This window comes from Podarcis filfolensis, assembly GCF_964270895.1.
Source record: "Podarcis filfolensis genome assembly, chromosome: 8".
In the NCBI taxonomy this organism is placed as follows: Eukaryota; Metazoa; Chordata; class Lepidosauria; order Squamata; family Lacertidae; genus Podarcis; species Podarcis filfolensis.
The window spans coordinates 35725154-35748352 of NC_139611.1; the positions used below are offsets into that span (position 1 = coordinate 35725154).

The following is a 23199-nucleotide window of genomic DNA, read 5'->3' on the forward strand; positions in this document are numbered from 1 at the left end:
CGGGTCTTTCTTCTTGAACCTGCAGTCCTTGTTTTCATTTTTGGACTTGGGGAGTTATTCCTGCCTGTTTGGCTGAATCCCCATCCCTAATAGAAACTGAAAGGTCTCTGTCCCATCCTCCACTGAATCCACCAGTCCTTCCTCTCTCCCACAGCAAATTGCATAGCTTTGAGATGCCAGAGTTGATACATCTCCATTCATCTCCAGCACCATGATCAAACCTCAGGAGGCCAATTCTCAGATTCCGGCTCCCCAACAGATTATATCCTCTTTTGCATTTTGCCACAAATGAGAAGGAGATTTAAAGGATGGTGTCTGTGCTTGTGAGAGGGATCCTCCTATGAATGCAATGACTTGTGAAGTTTTTGTTTTTAACCCTCTATCTGAAAAACTTAATGAGATGGCGGGGGTGGGGTGGGGGACTGACAACAACAAGAGCAAGAGTCAACATGGTTAGGTCGTGGGTATATTGTTAATAAACAGAGCTGAGCTAAATGCCCTGCAAAGAAAAGCTTTAGCATGCAGCAAAGTTGAAGGTGACATTTGTTGATTTTAAGCAAACTTGCATGCCTCCATTCAGCAGAGGGCAGGGCCGAAACCAACAGATAGGGATAAATACATTTTGTGGTTCCTTGCAAAACACACACACTCTCTCTCCTTCTCTCTCTCTCTCATCTATCTATATCTATCTATCTATCATCTATCTATCTATCTATCTATCTATCTATCATCTATCTATCTATCTATCTATCTATCTATCTATCTATCTATCATCATCATCATCTATCACTCTATCTCTCCTGAATGAGGCATCCATGGAACTAGCTCCCACCATGTGAGTTTAGAATCCAAAGCCATTCTTGTAAATATGAAGACGAAGCAGGTAAAGAACCTTTTCTCCCTTTTACCGGTGGGACTTTTGTGTGTTTTATTAACCTTTTTAAAGCAATGTTGCTGTCATGAGAATGAAACACAACAGCTGGTGGTGGGACTGCATAGTTGCAGCTTCCAAGCTTTAAACTCTGCTATAACTTCAATTTAAGCAAAGAAACCCAAGAGCACTTTGGTACATTGGGAGAGGGGGCTGTGAAAGGGCGTAAGTCTGGTAGCAAACTTAACACCAGTGGCACTCCTACAAGTTGCCATAGCTTGTGCCAACATCATACATTTTTCTTCATTGGAAGCATTGGGAGCCTTGCCCTGGAACCAATCAGAGTGAAGGCAGTGGTACCCACTCTTCCTCTGGAGTAGAGTTGGGGAATGTGGTCTTCCAGATGATGTTGGATTCCAGATCCTATCAGCCCTGGTTGTCATGACTACTAGTCAGGGATGATGGTAGCTGTAGTCCAGCAACATCTGAAGGGCAAGAAGTTAGCCACACCACTGCATTGTGGTGGTTGTTTTTTGCTGCAACAGCTGTCTGAAAACCAAGCCTTATGAAGAACGCTTGAAGGCATTGAGTGTGTTTAGCCTCTTAAAGAGGAGACTGAGAGGAGATTTGATAGCCATCTTTAAATATCTCAAGGGCTGTCACATGGAAGATGGATCAAGCTTGTTTTCTCCTGCTCTGGAAGGTAGGACTTGAACCATGGCTTCAAGTTACAAGAAAGGAGATTCCAACTAAACATCAGGAATAACTTTCTGATGGTAAGAGCTGTTCAACAGTGGAAGAGACTCCCTCAGGAGATTGTGGACTCTCCTTCATTAGAGATTTTCAAGCAGAGATCTCCTTCCATATCTACAATTCTATTATTCTATCTGCACTGGGACCATCCCACTTTCTGTTATTATCAAGTCTATTCTGCTGTGTGCTAAGGCTTTTGATGAGTTTGGAATCTGCCCTAGATACAGAAGATTCCTTTTTAAGAGTCGGGGGATGTCTGCAAGCATTTGGAGTCCCACTGAGGTGTGGCTTATTTTTGCTTCTTCTAATAAACGATATCAGGCAGTGGGAACCTTTCAGAGCTGTTGCTAAATCTCCTTGAGCTCACTTCAAAATATACAGCACCCTCCATTTTCTGCTTCCTAAAAAGAACAAGCCTTACATATGCACAAACAAGATCCATTTTAAAACATGGGGAACCTTTGCCGTAAGAGACTGATGATAACAGGATGTAGAAAAATGCCCACATGCTTTCCCACTAGGTGGAGCTGTAGGCATTCCTGAGACACAGCAAAGGGTCTTGCAAAAAGCACCTGCGCTGCCTTAAACAGCGAAAGGAGGCAGCGGGGGGGGGGGGACTTTTCTCTGTCGTAAATAATACATTTGCAGTACTCACATCAACAAAACTTACACACAGGGACATGCTCTTCAAGTAAAGGCTCAAATCTCTGCCATAATCAAAAGGATATTGAATAGTACATTATGCAGCTTAAAATAGATCCAGAGACCACTTTGCAGTGGTTAGGGTAACAATTGCTCATCTGCAAAGGAACATTTTACTGAGGACGTAAATACCATCTTCCAGCAAGGACTGATGGGGATCCTGTTGGGAAAATGTTGTGATTTAGCTCCTGTCTGATTCTAGTAATTCGCTTAGACGTTGCTGAATGTTACTTGCCTATCTCCAAAAATGTAGCAGGGAGTAGAGCATGATCCAGGACCCCAGGAAGGGTGTGAGGTGGGTGGACTTTACAATGGGGCTATAAAAAGGCCCATTTGCATGGCAAGTAAAGGAGGAATCAATCCTTTAGAGCAGGGTTTCCCCAAACTTGGGTCTCCAGCTGTTTTTGGACTACAATTCCCATCATTCTTCACTGCTGATCCTGCTAGCTAGGGATGATGGGAGGTGTAGTCCAAAGAAACAGCTGGAGACCCAAGTTTGGGAAGCTCTGATTTAGAGGCAGGACTGCAGGTCATTGGCAGGTTATGCTCAGAGATAGAGACTGGGCCAAAGGACACCTAGTGAGTGTCATAGCTTGGCGTGGGTTTGAACCCAGGTCTTTCCACTCCAAGAGTTCCTAATATTCAACAGCCAAATACCATCCTTGCCTCAAGCTTGACTTGGATTTATTCTGAATACAGTTCTCACCATGATTGCATACAGCACCCTCAATCTCCATGGCTCTGAGTGGGATATAAAGAGGAGAGAGAGAGAGAGATGGAGGTTACAGCATTGGCCCATCACCAGGGAGAACCAGGTACAGATCTCACTGCTGTGAGTCTCACTGGACCAGTTACACCTGAGCCTATCCTATCTCACAGGGGTGTTGTAAGGGAGGTTGCAATAAAGAGACACAAGGAGAACCGTCACAGGAGATGCAAGTGGGAGCAAGTGGGACTGCTTGTCTTGCAGGCCCAGTTTGAGGAGGGAGAGGGTGGCCCAAGGGCTTCCTGTCGCGGGAAAGAGTTCCTGGTGGCGGAGAGCAGAAACCGAAGAATTGAAGGAGCCTTTTGAAAAAGCAATAAACGATACTGCGATGGGCAGCAAGGTGGTGCTGGAGGGCAACACAAAAGCTTCACTCGAGACAGAAACTCATCCGCACCAGAAAGGGCTTTTTTTTGTTTTGAAACTGAAAGTGGGGGAAATTTTCCCATCATCAGCACCATAGGTGGGAGAGCGCATACTGTTCTCGTAATCCGCAATAGCAAAAAATGCAGGCTTACTTGGAAGCACATCTGCAATAGAATAGAAGGATAAGCCCCCGCCCCCACCCACAAGCCCCCCCCCCCAAACTGGGCAAGTTCAAGTCCCACCCCACATCTTCCTTCTTGTGGTTCCTTATCTTTAAACTGGACATGGACAGGACAACTCTTCAAGTAAAGGATTCCTTCAAACAGAAGACTGTCTTCTATAAAGTAGGACCCTTGGCCATTTGACTTTTAAGCACTTTTTTTGAGAAAGAGAGGTCTTCTCCAACACACATTCAGGCATCCCTGCCCACCAGCGCTGCCCAGTTCAGGTAGCGGCACGGTGAGTCTCTTGCATTCCTGCTTGTGTCTTGTTCAGTATAGCTCTTCTTGATCCAAGCATAAGAAGATAAGGGGAGCTTGCTGGATCAGGCCGATGTCCCATCTAGTCTAGCATTCTGTAGCCAACCACATGTCTATAGGAAGCACTCAAGCAGGAGATGAACTCAGCAGCACTCGGCCCACCTGTGATTCCCACCAACTGGTATTCAGAGGCATTGTCTAAATGTTGTCTCTGTTTAGACCCAAATGAATGGAGCCCAGCCTCCTGGAACTTCCCTATATAGGGACACGTTCTTACACAAAAGGGGCTCATAGCAGCAGCTAGTACTCAAAGTGAAAGAGAGGAGTATCTGAGAAGCAAAATATGGAGCTCACAAGTAAGTTAATAACCTTCACCGTAATATTACCTTTAAAAAAGGAAAAGAAAAGAAAAGAAAAGAGGTTTTAATTTCCAGACCTCCACCTGAGATGCTACTTAGGAAGGCGGAAAAATTAAAAACCCAGCAGGCTCTGATGGCACTTTTCCCAAAAGTGGGAGCCAATTAGTTATCATCAATTAAATAAAATTAAAGGAAAGAGATCTGCTCAGAGAAGGAGAATGAAAAATGAAATGACCTTCTGGAAACAAGGGAATTGGAGGGGGCGGGGAGAGAGAGAGAGCGCCACCAAGGAAGAAAGAGAAAAATAAAAGGCATTTTTAAACTGAGTCAAAATTTACACCTGGTAGAACAAATCAACTGTTGACCATGGAGCCATTATAAACTGATTTGAATCCCCACGCCCCCGTTTTTCACCAACATTTTGGTGTCTTACTCTCCTGGTTTGTACACTGTCACAATCTCTGCTCCTGGGCGTGGTGGTAGTGGGATGGTGAGATAGTGAGAACAGCCACTGATATCAGGGAGGGAAGAGGATCGTAACTGCAATCAAGTCAACTGCTCGAAGGAAGAACTGTGTGGCAGGAGCCACCCTATCCTTGTGTCTTTTTTAGATTGTGAGCCTGAAGGCAGGAACCATATTAGAGCATTTTTTGGCTAAAGGGTGAAGCCTACGTGCCCTTAATAAAGATGGTAGTGATTATAACAACCTGAATAATGGCACTGAACAAGCACAGAGAAGAAACGTTTGTGGTCATTCTGTATTAAAAGTAATCTACTCTTGACACTTCCTTGCAGTGTGTAGAAGTGGAGCATTTTGAGATGGGCAGAGGTAAATTCTTCATCAGCATAGAACAGAGTCACTTGAGGCTTTGTAGGGGGGGCATATCTGACGTGGTGGAGGGGTAGAGTTTTTCCGACATGTTAGTTTAATTTGAGGAGGAGTAAAATTTGCCTCATTATTCCACACCCGCAGAGAGTGGTTGAATGTTCCTAGGATGTGCTGTTATATAGGAGCCAACTCCTAGGGGCTAAGGGGTCTTTGTCCCCCCCCCCAATAAAATATTTGAGGAGGCCACCCCTCCCAAAGTTGATGGGCATTGCCATTCAAATGGTGTGTGTGCACTGTGTCAGGTGATCGATATTGCAGGGCAGGGCTTACCTGCCCACCCACCCCAATATTTTACTGAAGTTGGTAGCCTGTGCTGTTAAATATATATTTTAAACATGGGCTGCCTGTCTGACTCACCAGTGGGACATCAGTGGCTGATGCAGCATTTGACCCTGTGCTATGTATGTTGGAAGTTCCAAGGCCACAGTTAAGTTGGCTTCACACTGGAGTTAAAGATTTCACCGTGATTAATGCTCTTTCAAATAATACATCTATATTCACTCAAAAAAACCCCGTTAAAATTCTTTAGAAAGGTGGGAAGCAGAGAAATTTGTTTTTGCAAATCTTACACACGTGAGCTGGTTAATGATGTCACAACTGTGTCACCTGCAGCATCCTCCAGGCTAATTGCCTGATGTTTTTCTTCTGTAATGAAGATATCCCCCCCCCCCCCCCCGTATATTTAGGATGGATCCATTCAAATTTATTTGTTAATGGGGAAAAATAATAATATGCAGCAATTCTGGCATTTCATTAGAAGGGCTGGGAAATAAACAGTAGGACTCACTGAAGTGAAGAGTGTATGCAAAGAGCCATCACCAGCCTCGCTGATCTTTGGGTTTAATTAATAATAAGCTGCATCGTTCCGATTCATCATAGCCAGACAGCTTTACAAAATATGCACTTCTGCGGGATCCGAATTCTTTCAGAATGCATCCATTAAACAGATAGCTGGGTTCGTTCACACTCTGTTTGATAGATGAAGCATAATGCACAGTAACAGATTAAATATTATACTTCCTAACCTGTTTTGCATCTAGCTGCTGCTCCTGCAAGATCTTGGCAGTGTAACAAAGAAAACCATAGGAAGGATTTATTTAATATATTGCATGGTCTGCTAGGAACTGTCAGGGAAGGGACCATCATCACCCTGTGATACAGCACAGCCTTTGCAAGCTGATGGGTTGAGTCCAGGCAGCAATGGGAATAACCAATACTGGGTCAGTTGGGCAGATCATCTCACCTGGTATTAAGGCACCTTCCTATATCCTTATGGGAAAACTCCACAGAGGAAGGTTTCTTATTAGGTGTGTATTCTCACATTTCCTCAAAGAGGCTCAAGATGGCTACATCTGCACCCTCCCCGTTTTATCCTCACAACACCTCTGTTATGCTGAAAGATGGCCAAGTGTCCTAAGTCACCCAGGGAACTTCATAACTGAGGGGAGATCAGAACCCAACACGCTAACCGCTATCCCACCCTGCACAGGGGTCATTCATTTCAGTTGTGGTACTTAGCCTGTGCAACAGTGTAGGGCTAGAAGAATATGTGCATATTCGCACCATACATATTAATGAAATTTCGATTAACTATAGGGAAAAAGAGGTAAACTAAGGCTTAGCAGAGAACTACAGCCTTCCTGGTCAAATGAAAGTTACGGACTCTGGAAATAGACTGAATTCATAAGGAATCCTCTCTTAAGGCGAGCCTCTGAGGTAGCCACTTTAGATAGGCAGTCACGCTAAATGACTGAGCAATCCAGTTTGGATGGTTTCTTAATTTGTGCCAAGAGTAGATTGTGAAAAGGGTTGTGCTTTTGAGTCTGGCACTGGAGGACTCCCAGATTCCAAACCCTCCCTCTGCTGGGATTCTTGGAAAAGCAGATAGCTAGGAAGAATTGATATTGCATATGATGACTGCAATCTAAATTAAACTTAGAAATGCAGCAATAGAAATGCAAAGACAAAAGATTAAGAAGAAAGCTTCTTGCAAGTGTGTGTGTGTGTGTGTGTGTGTGTGTGTGTGTTCCAGCAATAAAATAAAATAAAATATGTCAGAAACCACTGCTAACTGATCCAATTTCCATCATATACAAAATGTTAAGTAAATCTGGCATTTCAAGGTAGGGCTGGGAATGACTTCTTTCTCTTTGAAGCTCTGGAGAGGCATTTGTAGATGGACTGATGGGCTGACTTGGTGCAGGCTGCTTCCTATTTTCCCCTCCATTAAGCAATGTTTTTGTGCAAGTCATATGGGTCTTGGAATTACCAAGTTAATTTCCCACAATGCCTTAGACTGAGGTCATGTGTCAAGGGCATTGTGGGAAATTAACATGGCAGCTTCCTGGAAGAGCTGCTGACCTGGCCCACTTATGCTGTGAGGGCAAGCACATCACAGGCGCATGGATGGGTCGGGGTGGAGGTCTACTGATGCAGAAACCTCAAACCTGGAGCTTCACTGTCATGACACAGAGAAGCAGCTTTCAAGGGATGCAACCCACTTGTTGCTGTGCAAACCTTTTGTGGTCATCCGGAAGCTTCTTCCATCCGCTCCCCTTCCTTGGACAAAGCAAAGCCGCCTGACCTATGACAGGATGGGAGATTGGTTTTTGCAGCTTTGACAAAAGCATAATCAGCCGTGTGAAATCCGATGTGTTAGCTTGGCCAGAAGCAGGCTGTTGCATGTCAGGCAACTGACTACCTTTGGCTGAATTGCCAAGGGGGAAGATCCTATAATAAATATGGTCCCACAAGCGGGAATGAGAACTGTACATCTTGAGAATATTTGTTGCTTAAGAGCAGAGATCTGTGATACAGGAGTTTTAAAAGGAGAGGAAAAAACCCGCATATATATATATTAAGCATTGGCTGGAATCTTTGGTCACACATTATTTGAATATAAATGTATTTGGGAAGTGGGATTGCAGGCACCCACCTTGGTCTGGTTCATTCTGAAAATACCAGCTAGCAGAGGCTGCACATTTCAAATAGCTCTGGTGACCAGGTTCTGGGCTGGCTGCTTTTTTGCTTTGGGTGAATTCAAGCAAAGGGAACATCATGTTAGTTTCCCTTATTATTAAGCTAGTCTTGCCGTCCCATTTTCTAATCTTCCTTTCACACCGCAGTACCTGTTGTATCATGGAACTATGGCTTTTTGACCAATATAGCTGTGGGTGTGGTGTGACAGAGCAACAAATTTCATCGGACCACATCACTACTCCTTGCCCTTTCCACACATGTGTGCTTCTTTTCTGCCCATGATAACTGCAGGAAAGAACTTTTTGCCACCCCCAAATTTGTCTCTTTATGCTCACAATTTTCCAGGCCAAGTGGGCTACAAACAGATCCCCCCCCCATAGTAATCCAACTGCCATCAGTCCCAGCCAGCATGGCCAATGGGCAGGGCTGATGGGAGTTGCCAGCCAACAACATCTGGAAGGGCTGCAGATTCCCCATCTCTTGAGTTTAAAAGACCTCTGGTAGCAGCCAGCGCTTGGAAAGACCTCAGCTAAAGGGTCAAACTGCATGCAATGCAAATCATACTGTTTGTCAGTGACTGCATGGTTTTTTATTTTGGAAATAGTGCATTGGGGAGCAGTTGCAGAGTGGACCCAGCATGGAAAACAGGGATGCCGATTTAACCCTTTGTCCCCTTCTGGTACCAGTCCAGAACACTTCTTCCTCCATGCCTGATGTTTGCATGGAGAGGAAAGCTCCCATTTGCTCCAGTCACAGCTGTGGCTTTGCAGCAGAGGCCTGTGATTCAGACCTCTTACAATGCAGAGAAAAGCTGACGATAAACTTTCAACCTTTGCTGAAGAAGGAGCAGTGTTTGTGTGGTATCTAGCCAAAGGGAAACACTAGTAAGCTCATCCCAAGAAGTTACAAGAAAGGAATTTAAGACTGAAACAGCCAGAGAGGAGAAGGAACTCCATAATTTATTGATAAGAATTAAGCCTCTCAGGAAAAACAACAACAAAACAATTACTGTCCCCCTGAGTTCAGGAAAGGGGAGAAGGAATCAGAAATTCAGGAGGAGAGATCCTTTTAACATTTCTGTAAGAAGGAAAGCCCTGAGCATGCATGAGTGTGCATTTGTGTGTGTTCAGCCAACCCTCTTTGGAAGCTTTAAGCCTCTCCTGTTAATCACAGGACTTTTCCTCTCTGCTTCTCAACCGGCATTTTCAGGATGGAACATCTTACCGAACAGCTTGAAGCCTGGCTTGGGAGGAAAGCTGGGCGGCATTTCCGCTGGAGGGAGAAATCAACAGATTTGCTGGATGCTCATCGCTGGCACCAACATGAACTCGGCACTGGCTCCATAGCCAGCAGAGGAGTCACGCTTGTGTTTTGTCTTGTTGCAAAATATGCTCTGATGCCCAGAAGCCAAAACAGGAGGCAGCGGGGCTGGAAGCACCAGAGCAGGGGTGGAGAACATTTCTCGGCCTGGGGCCCATATTCCTGTCTGGGGCACAAGCCAGTGGTGGGTGGGGCCAGAGGGAAAAGTGGGTGGAGCATCAAGTGCAAATGTTAGCTTTGTATGGTAGGATCATTTCAATACACACTCACACACCCTTCTGTATCCTGCAGCCAGAAAACTCACTGAGTGGCGTTGGGCCAGTCAGTGTGCCTTTCAGCCTAATCTACCTTACAAGGTTGCTGTGGGGATGAAATGCAGAGGTAGGAGAGATGGAAAAAGATAAAGTCCCTACCAGAAAAGAATGGCAAATTAAACTGTTGGACTATGCTGAAATACGGGACGCGGGTGGCGCTGTGGGTGAAACCACAGAGCCTAGGACTTGCCGATCAGAAGGTTGCGGTTCGAATCCCCACGATGGGGTAAGCTCCCGTTGCTTGGTCCCTGCTCCTGCCAACCTAGCAGTTCGAAAGCATGCAGTGCAAGTAGATAAGTAGGTACCACTCCAGCGGGAAGGTAAACGGCGTTTCTGTGTGCTGCTCTGGTTCGCCAGAAGCGGCTCAGTCATGCTGGCCACATGACCTGGAAGCTGTACGCCGGCTCCCTCGGCCAATAAAGCGATAAACCCCAGAGTCGGTCATGACTGGACATAATGGTCAGGGGTCCCTTTACTTTTATGCTGAAATGGCAAAATTGACCGGAAAGCTAAGGAACCAAGAAGACCAAAATTTCCATAAGGAATGGGGGGGGGGATAATTTATCTTGGAGACCACTGTAAGAAGATGAAAACATTAGCAGGATTGCAATAACACTTGAAATGTAACAAGTACTATGGAGATAATGGAGTTATTAAAAAAAATGGATTACTGAAAAAGATGCAGTAGAAAAGGTTTATCAATAGAATGCATGGAGGGGAAGGTGGGAAGTCCAGAGATGCGGAGGAATCTTTTAATTGTGAATGTGTGTTCTGGTATTATTATAATTTTATATTTGTAAAAACCAAATAAAAATTATTTTAAAAAGAAAGAAAATAAATGCAGAGGTAGGAAACCACGTATGCCACCTTGAGCTCCTTGGAGGAAAAGGTGGGGCATGAATGTAATAAATATGTAAATAATCAGAGCTGGATCTGCATATGCAATAGGGAGAGGTGGAAATATGGTATAAATTGTAGGGAGAATGGGGGAGAGCCATAGCTTAACTGGGAGAGAATTTGCTTTGCATGTAAGATGGTCCCAGGTTCAATCCCTGGGATCTCCAGGTAGGATGAGCAGAGACTCCTTTCTGAAAGCCTGGAAAGCCACTACCAGTTAGTTTAGACAAGACAGAGCTAGATGGACAAACAGTTTGACTTGCTTGAGCAACTCCCTAGACTCCTCAACTGCAGCTGGGTGACACCATGCACCCTCACCAATCAAGTTTCTGATGGACATGTGTCTGATGGACATGTGAGTAGCCCAATGGATGGGGTAGGTGGGTGTTTGAATAAGTGTCTGCTTTCAGTTTCACCAGATCTCAGAGATCATGATTAGGCAGGTTGGTGGCTGAGGGAAGCAGTAACTGCACAGTTAATTCATCTCCCTAAGATAATGAATATATATATATATATATATATATATATATATATATATATATGCGCACCTTAAGAAAGAGACTCTGAATTGAGAGATGGCTGGCATTTTACTTCACCCACCTCTTCACACAATGGTCTATGATGTGAGCTGGGCTTCTGAAATGCACTTTACACATTGGCAAGATGTCCTAGTGTGATGTGTAATGGGATGCTAACAATTTTTTGTTTTCTAAAGGACTGGAAGGGAGGTGAGCCCTTAGGGAGACTGACTATTTTGAGGCTTTGCTTTGTCTTCCCAGATTATCCAGTGAGAACAAATACTGAAGCTCTGTTCAAGCAGGCAAGCATCAGGCTTATTCCGAAATGCCACTCTGAGAAATACTTCCAGAGGGCTGTTCATCCCATGGGACAAGAAGTAATTTTCTCCCCCACCGAACCCAACCCCCCCAGAATCTAATTCTTAAGCTGGGTGCACATCATACCTTTGAAGCACATTGCATGACATTGCATGCATACATGACTTCCCCTCCCCACAAAGAATCCAGGAATTGTAGTTTCTTAAGTATGCTGGGAATCGTAGGACTGTGAGTGATGAACTATAGTTCCCAGGACCATCTGTGGGAAGTCGTCTGCTTTAAATATATGTGCACAGAACCTAGTTATAGTCTGTCACCAGGACATGTAAATGTAAAGGCTGGAGTTCACTCTTGAGAAAGTCAGATGTGCCATCGGTGTGAAATCAGTAGGAATGTTTAACTGCGCGTAGAATTTCCTTTGGCTCTAATGGGGTAGAATGGTGCTTAGCTTTCTTCAGACTGCCTCCAAAGAGATTAAGAAGAGGGAGAGTGAATCAGAGGAGTCATATACACTGAGGTGACTAAAAGGTCATTTTAAACAGGGACCTAGTCTGGCAAAAGGTTGGCCATACTTAGGACTGCAGTCAGGTGTACATTTTCCTGGAGGCAAGCACCACTGCACATGGTGGAAATGACTTCTGAGTAAATGTGTATTGGGAGTGTGCAGCCTCTTTGTGCATACGTCGCAGGGTCAGGAAAATCTATCAATTTCAGCTTCTCTCAGTTTCTGATTGTTCCAGTCATAAGTTCAGTACTAAACATTTACACACAGTTCCTTATTATTTTTCTTTTTCTTTTAAAAAAATGGCCTTATGAAAATCCATCAGCATTTTAGTGCAAATTTCTCCTAATACACATTTTTTGTTTATCCAAATTAACCTACTATGCACATTTTTTGCAAAGGAATTTTCTCTCATAGAATGCATTTTTGTATGTCAGTTTCAGTATTACAGTACATGCATTTTCAGGCAGATTTCACTCTGATATTTGCATTTGCTTGGCTGGGGAACAGCATTTTAAAATGGGAGGAAGTGTGAATTTCAAAGGATCACTTTGCCTCAATTCACATGTTGTTTCAGAATTCTTAGGTTTGCCTTTAAATGCTGCTGAATCAAATTTCTTCCCATCCATAGTAGCTCATAAAAGCTACTCCCAGTTTTAAAGCTCCTCTCCCCAGTTTTAAAGATTTATTTATATTCTTTTCCTCAAGGAGCTCAAGGTGACATACATGTCTGTCTGTCTGTCTCCCTCTCCCTTCCTCCCTCTCTCATGCACACATACACACAAAATACACACTCATTTTCTCTCCCATGTGACACTTTAAAAAAAAGGAAAACTGGATCATCCTTGTTCATAAAAATATAAAACATACAAATGATCCAGTAATGATAAAGTGCTACAGTACCAAATTAATATCCATGTATTAATGAAATATGGCTATAAATTGTTGAGCAGGGGGAAATTGCATTTTAAACTCATACAACATCCCTGTGAGGCAGGTTAGGCCAGGAGAGACTGGTGTGTTGAGATTTACTGAGATTATTCAGCACCGTTTTTAATGTACATATTTCCACATCATCATCTCTCTCTCCTCCTCCTCCTCCCCCCCCATCCAAAAAAACAAGATTTCCAAGGTCTTGGCAATCTCCTCAAAGATTAAATAATAATAATAAAAGAGATGTATTTTGTAAGATCAGATTAATGTTGCATTAGATCCAACTGTGCCAAGTGTAATATTTTCCTCACTTTCTCTTTTCATGGGAAATTACGAAATACATGGATTTCATTTATTTACTTATCTCGGCACTCATTTAATTTTGTAATTCAAATGGAAAAATATATCCCTGGGCCCAGAGGCTCAGATGAGTTAACAGGAAAAGGTGACCTGCAGATGTCAACAATGTAAATTGCAGCGCAGGGCTTGGATGTGACTCCCTGTAATCCATATAAATTACTGCTTGTGAAATGTAAAGAAGTTAATATGCCAAAATTGGCAGAGAGGAATATACTTGTTTTCAGCAGTATGCGGTGAAAATAATAAAGTAACAAGTTTCTACCGTCTCTTCACAATAGCACCTGAAGCTGATACAGTGGTACCTCAGTTTATGAACTTAATCCATTCCAGAAGTCTGTTCTGAAACTGAAACTATTCTTAAACTGAGGCACACTTTCCCTAATGAGGCCTCCCACCACTGGTGCCCTTCCACCATTCGGATTCCGTTCTTAGACTGAGGTAAAGTTCTCAAACCGGGACACTATTACAAACTTCCAGAATTTGTAAACCGAATCATTCTTAAACCAGACTGTTCTTAAACCGAGGTACCACTGTATAAGCTTTGATGGCCTTATGCTTTGAAGCTGTCCATAAACATGGTCAATAAAACAAAACAAGGCCACTACCACTCCATTTTATCCCCACAACAACCCTGTGAGGTAACTTAGTCTGAGAGAGAGAAAGTGACAGGCCCAAGTGAGTTTTATGGCACACTGGGGATTTGAACCTGGGTTTCCCATGTCCTAGTCCAACACACTATCAACTACGGCGTTGAGCCTTGTGACAAATTGCAATTCTTGGTTTCAGTCTCCTTTTGCAATCCCTTGTTCAAGGAAGGCCACTTAAAGATTAGTTACAGAGCCTCCTGGAAGGCTGAAATGTCCTTCTCCCCACCCCTCAGATTCTAGAGATTGGCCATTTCTGGTGCTAGATTTGTGACCATTTATTCTTTCCCTTGCAGATACTGGTCTGTTTGCCCTACACAGCATGCAAAAGGGTATTGCAGGCAGATGGCAGTATGTATCCCATTGGAAGATGAGCAGGTCAGCAAACCTCTAATGTTGTGGATGGCATTCCTGATGGAGGAAAGATGCTACCAGAGGGAAATGTCAAGCGCTGTGATTCCTAAACTTTCAGGGAGCCACAACCCCTTGGTTCCATAAACTCATCCCCAGTTCCCTCCCCACAATCCTATACATAGCATTATTCAGAGTATTGGTTTGCACAACCCACTAAGGAAGATTATAACACAATAAAATTCAAAACACTAACAATGAATTGCACATTTATTCAAAATCCAATTAAAACTATGTAGTTTAATTAATTCAACAAAACTGATGAACTGGATCCAGTGATGCCAGCTTTGCAAAATCTGGTGATTGTTTACATCTCCAGTGCCCCCTGCCTCCTCCCTTGCTTCTTAGTGCCTTCCCAGGTAATCCTACTGCTTTCCAGGGGGCAGAACCACCCATATGTGCACCAATAACTCAGTCCAACAACCCTAGAACGAAAAGTGATATTTCTGCTTTATCCGTTTTCGCCCTGCTTTTAAGTACGACATGGTGACTTGTCGTCTAGCATTATACATTCAATTACCATATTTGTTATACCTATGGCCTTAATAACTCCAGGAAGCGAAGGGAAAAGATCCATATTGAAACAATTAAAGCATGCAAGCTCATTACGCGGGACCTTAAGCCACCACCGATCAATACTTTTGACAGGTGAGCGATTGCCATCATGATTGAAACACCTCAACATCAGGGGAATCGGCGACCAGGGCAGAGAGCAGGCCTCAGTGTCCCGGAACCTTCTTTGGCCTGTGTTATCTTCATATTTCGTTCACTCTCGCTTGCAAATCATAATAAGGGTGGTAAACTTTTTGCAGGTGCCCGTGGGGAATAATTCACAAGACAAATACGTTCCTAGAGGCTGAGTGAACAGCATTTTGTTCACCTTATTACAGTCTCTAGCAGAGGCCTGACATATTTTAAATCCCCACCTAGGCAATTCCTCAACACTGGAACAGCGAGTTACATTTCATTTTCTGCTGAGTGTCCCTTATTATTTAGCATGGGAAGGAATGTAACAATGCATTAATTTGCACGGCTCCCTCCCCAACCCCCCGCTGTGCAGAAAAGCCAAAGATGTTCAAGTAAATACTTTTCACCCTTTCGTTCCTTTTGCTGATGAAGCTAGCTTTGAAAAATAATCCATTTGTACAAAATGTTCCAAGTTTACCCACCATGGTGCATCTGTGCTATGCAAACTACACTTGCTTAGTTTCTGCCTATCACATGGTTTATTAAACTCTTCATCCCTGGATTGATATGACCAGTGCTTTTTTCCTGGGGGTACACATACCCGTAAACATTTTGTGAATCTAAATTTGGCCTCATTGAGGGGCAGTATTTCAATATGAGTAGGAAAATGAGACTACCCCTAAACATATTTTTAAAGAAAAAAAGCACTGGGTATGGCCCTGGGACCAGTTCTGGATACTGCAGTTTGAGAAGGTTATCAACAAGCTTCAATTAGTCCAAAACGGGGTGACAATGATGGCGAGGACCCTGGAGACCAAGTCTTATGAGAAGATGTTGAAGAAATTGAGCATGCTTAGCCTGGGCAATAAGAATTCTGCTACATAAATGACAGAATAAGATTTGTGCCCTGCTGTTCCAAAGCAGGGGCGGCCAACGTGGTGCCCTCCAGATTGTTGGTCTGCAGCCTCCCATCAACTTGGAGCCATTGGCCATTGCAACTGGGGCTGATGGGAGTTGGGAGTCCAACAATCTGGAGGGCATAACATTGACTTTCCCAGCTCCAATAGGCCAGGGATGGGGTGTGGCTTAGGGAGAGTCCTGAGGATGAGAGAGAGGAAAGGGAGCAAAAATAAGGTGACATGCCAAATTTTGACATCCCGACCCCACTGGTTCCAAACCCACCTTCTGATGGAATGTGTCCCCCACAAAGATTACTCCTGAAGATGTGTGGCTCTCAATAGAAGAAAAAGGTCCATCCTCTCATGAGCTATACAGTTTCAATCAGATTCTGAACAGAAGAATGAAAGCAGAAAGCATCTTGTGGAGGTGGACCCATTTATTTTTTAATCCAAAACTATTCCCCACCCCCAAAAGGACTGACAGCTTGCCCATCACCTTTCTCCTTGGTCACATCCTTATATTGATCCCCTTGGTTCTGAGGAGCCTACAGAGGTCCACAAGGAAAGTATTTGATGGAATTGTACATGTTCGTTTCAGCTCAAGACAAGACCAGGGAAATGATGTGACAGAAAGCTTGAGATGAAAGCAGAGAGGAGAGGAAATGTAAGAGGAATTCAGACTTCTGAAGGCTCCAAAGAGATATGGATTTCAATTTGATGTTCAGCTGATGGTTTAGCTCTGCTCCTAATTTTAGACTCAACAATCGCTCCCATCGCTCCTTCACTCTATCTTATCTTCTTTAATCAAGAATTTCTATGTATGTATCACTCTAGAGAGTTGAGTGGTGGTGGGGGAATTCACCACATTTCCCCACAGCTCCTGGCTTTATGGTAATGCAAGCATATGTCTCTATAATTTATTCACTAAGCATGGGATTGGAGTGAGTGGGAGGGCAGGGAAAGGAAGATAAGAAGGTCAAGGCAATTCAAGGTGATGGTTGTAGGTAACATGTGATTTGGATAGTCTGGTGAGAGAAGGAAAAATCGAAAGGCAACATGTTGTAGTGGATAGAGTGTCAGACACTAGGGCTTCGGAAGTGAAGGTTAAAATCCCCACACCGTCATAAACCTCAACAGATGATCTTTGGCTATTCAGTGCATCTTCAGTATATGATGAAAGCTGTATAAGGAAGTTGTCAAATGCAGCTCTGTGGGGAGGGAATTCCACAACTTTGGGCCCTCTCCTGGGACATTGCCACCTAAGTTTTTGAGGGACGAGGGACTACCAAGAGGTTCCCCCCTGCTAACCTTAACACCCACAAGTGTCAGTAGACAAGAAGAAAGCCTTTCAGATATTTGGGCCCTAATTTGATTAGGGCAGGCATGGCCAAACTTGGCCCTCCAGATGTTTTGGGACTACAACTCCCATCATCCCTGACCACTGGACCTGTTAGCTAGGGATGATGGGAGTTGTAGTCCCAAAACATCTGGGGGCCGAGTTTGGCCATGCCTGGATTAGGGCTTTAAACCCGAGCATGATAACTTTGAATTGCGCCCATAAATGAACAGGCAAGCCCATCTGGAAGTTACCAGAACATGAACTACCATGGCCAAGTCATGAGTATTGTGAGGGTAAAAGTGAGAGCTGGGATAGAGGAGAAAGCTTTGTATGGCACCTTGCTTTCTGCAGAAGAAGTTGGCATATAAATGTAATAAATAACTTGAAATGTCTCAGTAGGTGCCTGGCCTATGAGCTTCAGTGACTGTTCTGCTTGCAAACCTGTCATCAGTTTTGCTTCATTTAATCACAGATGTGTGGGGTGGGTTTTTTTTATATGGGTCATGGTATCTGGGGGGGGGGGTAACCCTCCCCTGCTGCAATCACCCCACCAACAACAACTATGACACACACATCTCTAAAGCAATCAGATAAAGGAAACCCAAAGATGTGATTGCAAGTGCCACATAGAACCTTCAGCACCCTTAATTCTGCACTGGATTTATGCATTAATGTTTGCCGTTGTGCTGCATTTATAGACAGCTGCTTTAAGTCTGAGATGTGATTTTCATGAGGTTCTGTTATTCACCTATTTATTTATTGGCTGTCTGGTTTTCCTTCTATCTTTTTGATTGTATTGTTTTTCCCCTTCACAAGCTGCTTTGACGGCTTCTAACAGAAAAGCGAGATAAACAACAGCAACAATAAAGAACAACTTAGCCTGGGATGCAAACTAATATGTCAACTAACCATTCAGAAAATGCCATGTATTTATTTCTGCTTATAGGATGCTTGTCATTAACTTAGCATCTAGCAGTGACCGGGACACTAACTCAGACGCTACAGTCAGGGAAGAGATGTGGCTCACTGGTAGAGCACTTGCTTTGCATGCAAAAGATCCCAGGTTTAATCTACTGGGATGGAGACTCCTGTCTGAAACCTTCTGCCAGACTGTTTGGATCAGGGGTAGCAAAACCTTTTCAGCTCAAGGGTTAATTTCCATCTGACTAACCTTCTGATGGCCACATGGCAGTGTTGGGTGGGGCAAGAGGCAAGCGTATCTGGTGCAATTTTCCACTTGTAAGCTAATTTACACACACACGTTTCTCCATCCAGACAAGCAAGAGCTATTATCAAGGGCACATTACAACTAGGCAAAAAAAGTCTGGGTGCACAGCAGGGCTAGTGAGGGATGTGGGCTTTGGAGAGTCCCAGAGGCCAGATAGAGAGTCCTGGAGGGCCACATTCAGTCCCTTGGGGATGAAGTCACCCACCCCTTGTTTAGACAGGACTGAACAAGATGGATCTGTGTTTTGATATCAGTGTTCCAGTACCACGGTCATCAGTTCACTTCCAACCCTGGGAGCAAGAGCCTTGCTAGGATCTGTCCTTGGTGCTGAAACCTGCCTAGCTGTTCCATGCCTCTTCATCCCTTCCTTGCGGGCTTACTGGAGGCACTATGGGAACTTGGATACAGTGGTACCTCAGGTTAAGTACTTAATTCATTCCGGAGGTCCGTTCTTAACCTGAAACTGTTCTTAACCTGAAGCACCACTTTAGCTAACGGGGCCTCCTGCTGCCGCCGCACCGCAAGAGCACGATTTCTGTTCTCATCCTGAAGCAAAGTTCTTAACCTGAGGTCCTATTTCTAGGTTAGCGGAGTCTGTAACCTGAAGCGTCTGTAACCTGAAGTGTCTGTAACCCGAGGTACCACTGTACCAAACTGGATGGTGCTTTAAGTTGACCAGCAGAGGTCTTCTTAAATTTACACACACACACACACACACACACACACACACACACACTGCCTGATTCTCAAAATAATAGATGTTCCTCCAGTTCCAACAGTAGGGGGTTTCCTTAAGCTATTGCTCATAAATACTGTTTGAGTGAACTAGGAGGCTGAGACCAGGCCAACACATTTGCTGCAATCAGCAAGTGTGTGCAATGGGGGATGACTCCCTGAGGAGGAATGGCAGGGCCAGCATCTGCCACCTGAGCCCATTGACTCGCTTTACGTAATGATAGGGCTAGCTCTGCAAGGAGGCATCTCAAGATTGTGTGTGCGCACATGTGTGTGTGTGCACGCGAGCATGCTAGGCTGTGAAATATTAGCTTATTCACCATCCTCCAAACACTGCCTGCCCCAAGCAGCAGTTATTGCACATGACCACAAAGTGAATCAAGGAACAAAGTGGCTCAGGTTACCAGCTCTGGCCTTATTACATCTCCCAGATGAAAAGGACTCTGCTGAAGTAAAACCAGTGTCGTCTGTATTGAATTTTCCTGAACCAATCTGCCTCAGGTCTGTAAAATTTGTTATTGATTTGGTAGAAGGGCCTTTATCTCTCTCTCCCAATTTATTTATTATTATTATTATTTAAAATAGCAAAACCATTTCTTTTGCAACTCTGAAAGAATGCATAAAGGAAATCCTTTTGACCCCCACTGTGTGGAATTATCCTCCTCAGATACTATAATAGCAACTGCATGCCAGCTCACTCCAGGGGAGATCAAATGGAACCATGTATTGGGTAGGTATATAGAAAATTGCTCTTTAAGGCCAGGGGGAAATAGGAAAATATAGGCTGAGCATGTAGTTCTAGCTCTTACAAACAGCAGAGGGTAAGACAATAAGCCTATTTCTGGACTGGACCATGATAGGAGATGGGGGGGTGTCATATGAATGCATATTATTTTAGGCTGAAAAGTCAGCAATTAACTACATTCAATGGACATAGAAAACTTGATGCCATAGGTAAGGACTCTTGCCTGACAGTGGGCTCCCTTTGAAGTAGGGATGGATGAAACCCTCAATTTCAGTTTCTCATTTTCCCAGTCTTAAATTCAGTTCTCTATGTTTCCATGCTTGTGATTTTTTAAAAAGTCCTCATTAAAACTCATCAGCATTTTAGTGCTAATTTTTGGTCATGCTCACTAATATATGTATTTTTATGCATACTTTACCCTAGCATATGTATTTTTGTACATATTACTTCACAGGATAACTACACTGGAAAACTCAGAGAAGGGGGCATTTTGAAGGCTGTGTTCTGTTTTGTGTATTGTTTCAGAAGGTGTGAATTAGCTAAACTTACCTTCAAATGCACGCTGAGTCAAACTTCTCCTCCATTCTCAGGGGGTAGCAATGAGGAGGAAGTGTTGACAGAGTTACTTAAATGATGCAGACAGAGTCCAGAAAGAAAAGTCTGATAACACTTTACTGAGCAAACGGAACAAAACCAGTGTATAATTTGAGAAGAAAGGAACAGAGAGGTTTTGTCTTTCAGTTCAGACTTTATACAAAGCAGAATGATAGTCAACTAAAACATACAAAGTAAAAACTCCCTCAGAACTACACAACCAATCAGACCATATTCTCCCTCACTAAGGATCATGCTACACTGCCTGGTTGCTAAGCAACACCACCACCACACCCTCTTCATTACTTGAAGTACTGATAACAGAATTAACTCTTAAGCTACACACTGAATGATCTCTGCTGCTGCATTTCAAGCTGGAAGAGGGGTGACAGTATGGAGGGTGGGTTGCCCAAGGTTTCTCTAAAACCTGGAGCTAATGCTGAGCACAAGCCTCAGGCCCGAGTTGATTGCCTGAGGGGCAAGACAGCATGGGAAAAAGGGGGCTGAATGGCCTTAAACCCCCCTACAAGGTTTAGCTTAGATGAATGTCATAACCCTCGTAAAATGCCAAATAAAGCTGTGATATTATACCCCACGAACGGTGCCTGCCTCATCCTTGCCAATTGCGACCTCTGAGTATAATCTGTGCTTTTGAAAGCAGGTTTGCAGCAAAGGAGTAATTTTAGCTTTTAGGAATGGTCATTTTCTTTTCAGGCAATAAAAAAGGCTTTTTGTGTTGCCCATTAGCATTCCCAGGGAGTTCCTCTCTCCAAAGTCTCTGGCTTAGAGAAGTTAAGGGAACAGCAGCTTATCTCCCCCAATTCTACTGACACTTGGGTTTTTCATAAAGCTGTGTAAACGTCACTTCAGTTCTTTCCCCCTTTAAAAAAAGGGAAAAAAAGAAATGAAAAGTCTAGATGTTGAAGAGAGAAGTCTGCAGTCGCTTCGTTTAAACACACATCTCTTCTTATCTATAAAAGCAAAGGACAATTGCCCTTTGCCAGTAAGCAAACATACGCTCCTTTGCTTTCAGAAATAAGATTCCAGAATCTGGACATTCTCTTGGGGCATAGGGAACAGATGATAAGAAAATTGCAATTCTGAAGACAGCCTCCCCCCTATTTCTGTTCATGCATGGATGTTCTTGTGAACCCCACATGCATAATTTTGAATACAGGTAGCTCACAACTTAAACGGGTTTTGTTCCTGGTCATCACACATATATGTAAAATGGTGTAAAGCCAGAATGCCCCCCAGAAAAAGGAAAACAACAACAACAACCCAAAACCTAGAAAACTAGGGGGGAAACCTAGAAAACTAGAAAAAAATTCTGTAGTCTGAAGCTCTGCCAACTACCTCCTCCACACATCAAACCCCTGTTGTCTCTCCAAACCCTCCACAAATCTTTCTGGCCTCCTCTGATCACCTTCTCCAACTTTTCTTCCACAACCAAACACTCTCATGAAGGAGTTACCTATATGCATACATGCAAGGGCCACATTCCCTTCCAGGAGCCACATGCCAGTGGTATGCAGGGCCAGACTCAAAAGTGGGTGGAGCAGGGATTGTGAATTTTCCCTTTGTACAGCAGGCTAGTGTCTATGCACCCACTTGGGGTACAAAGCAGGGCCAGCAAGGGTGTGTGTGGCCTGGGGAGAGTTCTGAGGGCCAGAAAGAGGGTTCCCGACACCTGACATAAAAGCACTACTGCTTTCACACTGCTACCTCCAAAAAAGATAATTTAAGACTTTCGCCCTGTGATTCTATGGGTCCTGGCATCAGGTCTCGTCAGTATTAAGAGACAGCTCTTCTTAGGTAGGGAGATCTGATATCAAATCACCCCCTACCACCACAGAAAGGTCCCTTGCCCTTTTGATATCAGCAGAGCTGAAAGGATGTGTGTCACTGAAGGACTAGGGTAAGCTTGGATCCAAAGGATGCAACCAGAGGCACCACCTTGCGAGGGAGATTTGGGTGGGTGGGGGGTAATGACATGCATGTGACATCAGGGCTTCGAGAGGAGCCAGGCGGCAGAGGCCGAACATAGCAGCAGCACAGCTTCAATGGCCAGCAGCTCCTCCTCTTTGGCACTCGGCTTCTTTCTCCTCCTGCTGCTGCTGTTAGTGGCTGGGGGCTGCTTTCCTTACACGGCAGCAGGAGGCGGCGGCACCGGTCATGAAGCCATGCCACACTCAGCTCCACAATCAGCCTCTTGTTCCTCCTTCTGCCACAGCCACTGGCCAGGAGCTGCTTCCCCCTCCATGGCAGCAGTAGAAGGATGAGCCAGCCACTGAAGCTGTGCTACACTTGGCTCCATGCTTGGCCTCCCCTGCCCCCTGATGCGGGGGCTCCCCCAAATTATTGGGCTGGGCCCCTAGGAGTTGGCACTTATGAATGCAATGCATTCACATTCCTTCAAGATCCCCATACTGGAGATTAAGCTACACCAAGGAGTTGGGTGGCACCTTCCTGTTATAGACTAGTGTCCGTTTCATCAGATGCATCATGGAGTGTAATCCTAATTTGGCATATGTATAGATGTGTGTAGGGGAGGTATAGACACACACACACACACACACACACGGGGTTGGCAT

General features: G+C 44.2%; 1 long non-coding RNA gene across 1 annotated transcript in view; it reads left to right on the forward strand.

Moving 5' to 3' along the window:
• The window catches only part of LOC310768283, a 65749-nt gene that overhangs the window by 1370 nt on the left and 41180 nt on the right, over positions 1 to 23199 (forward strand). The gene's annotated exons all lie outside the window — the stretch shown is intronic.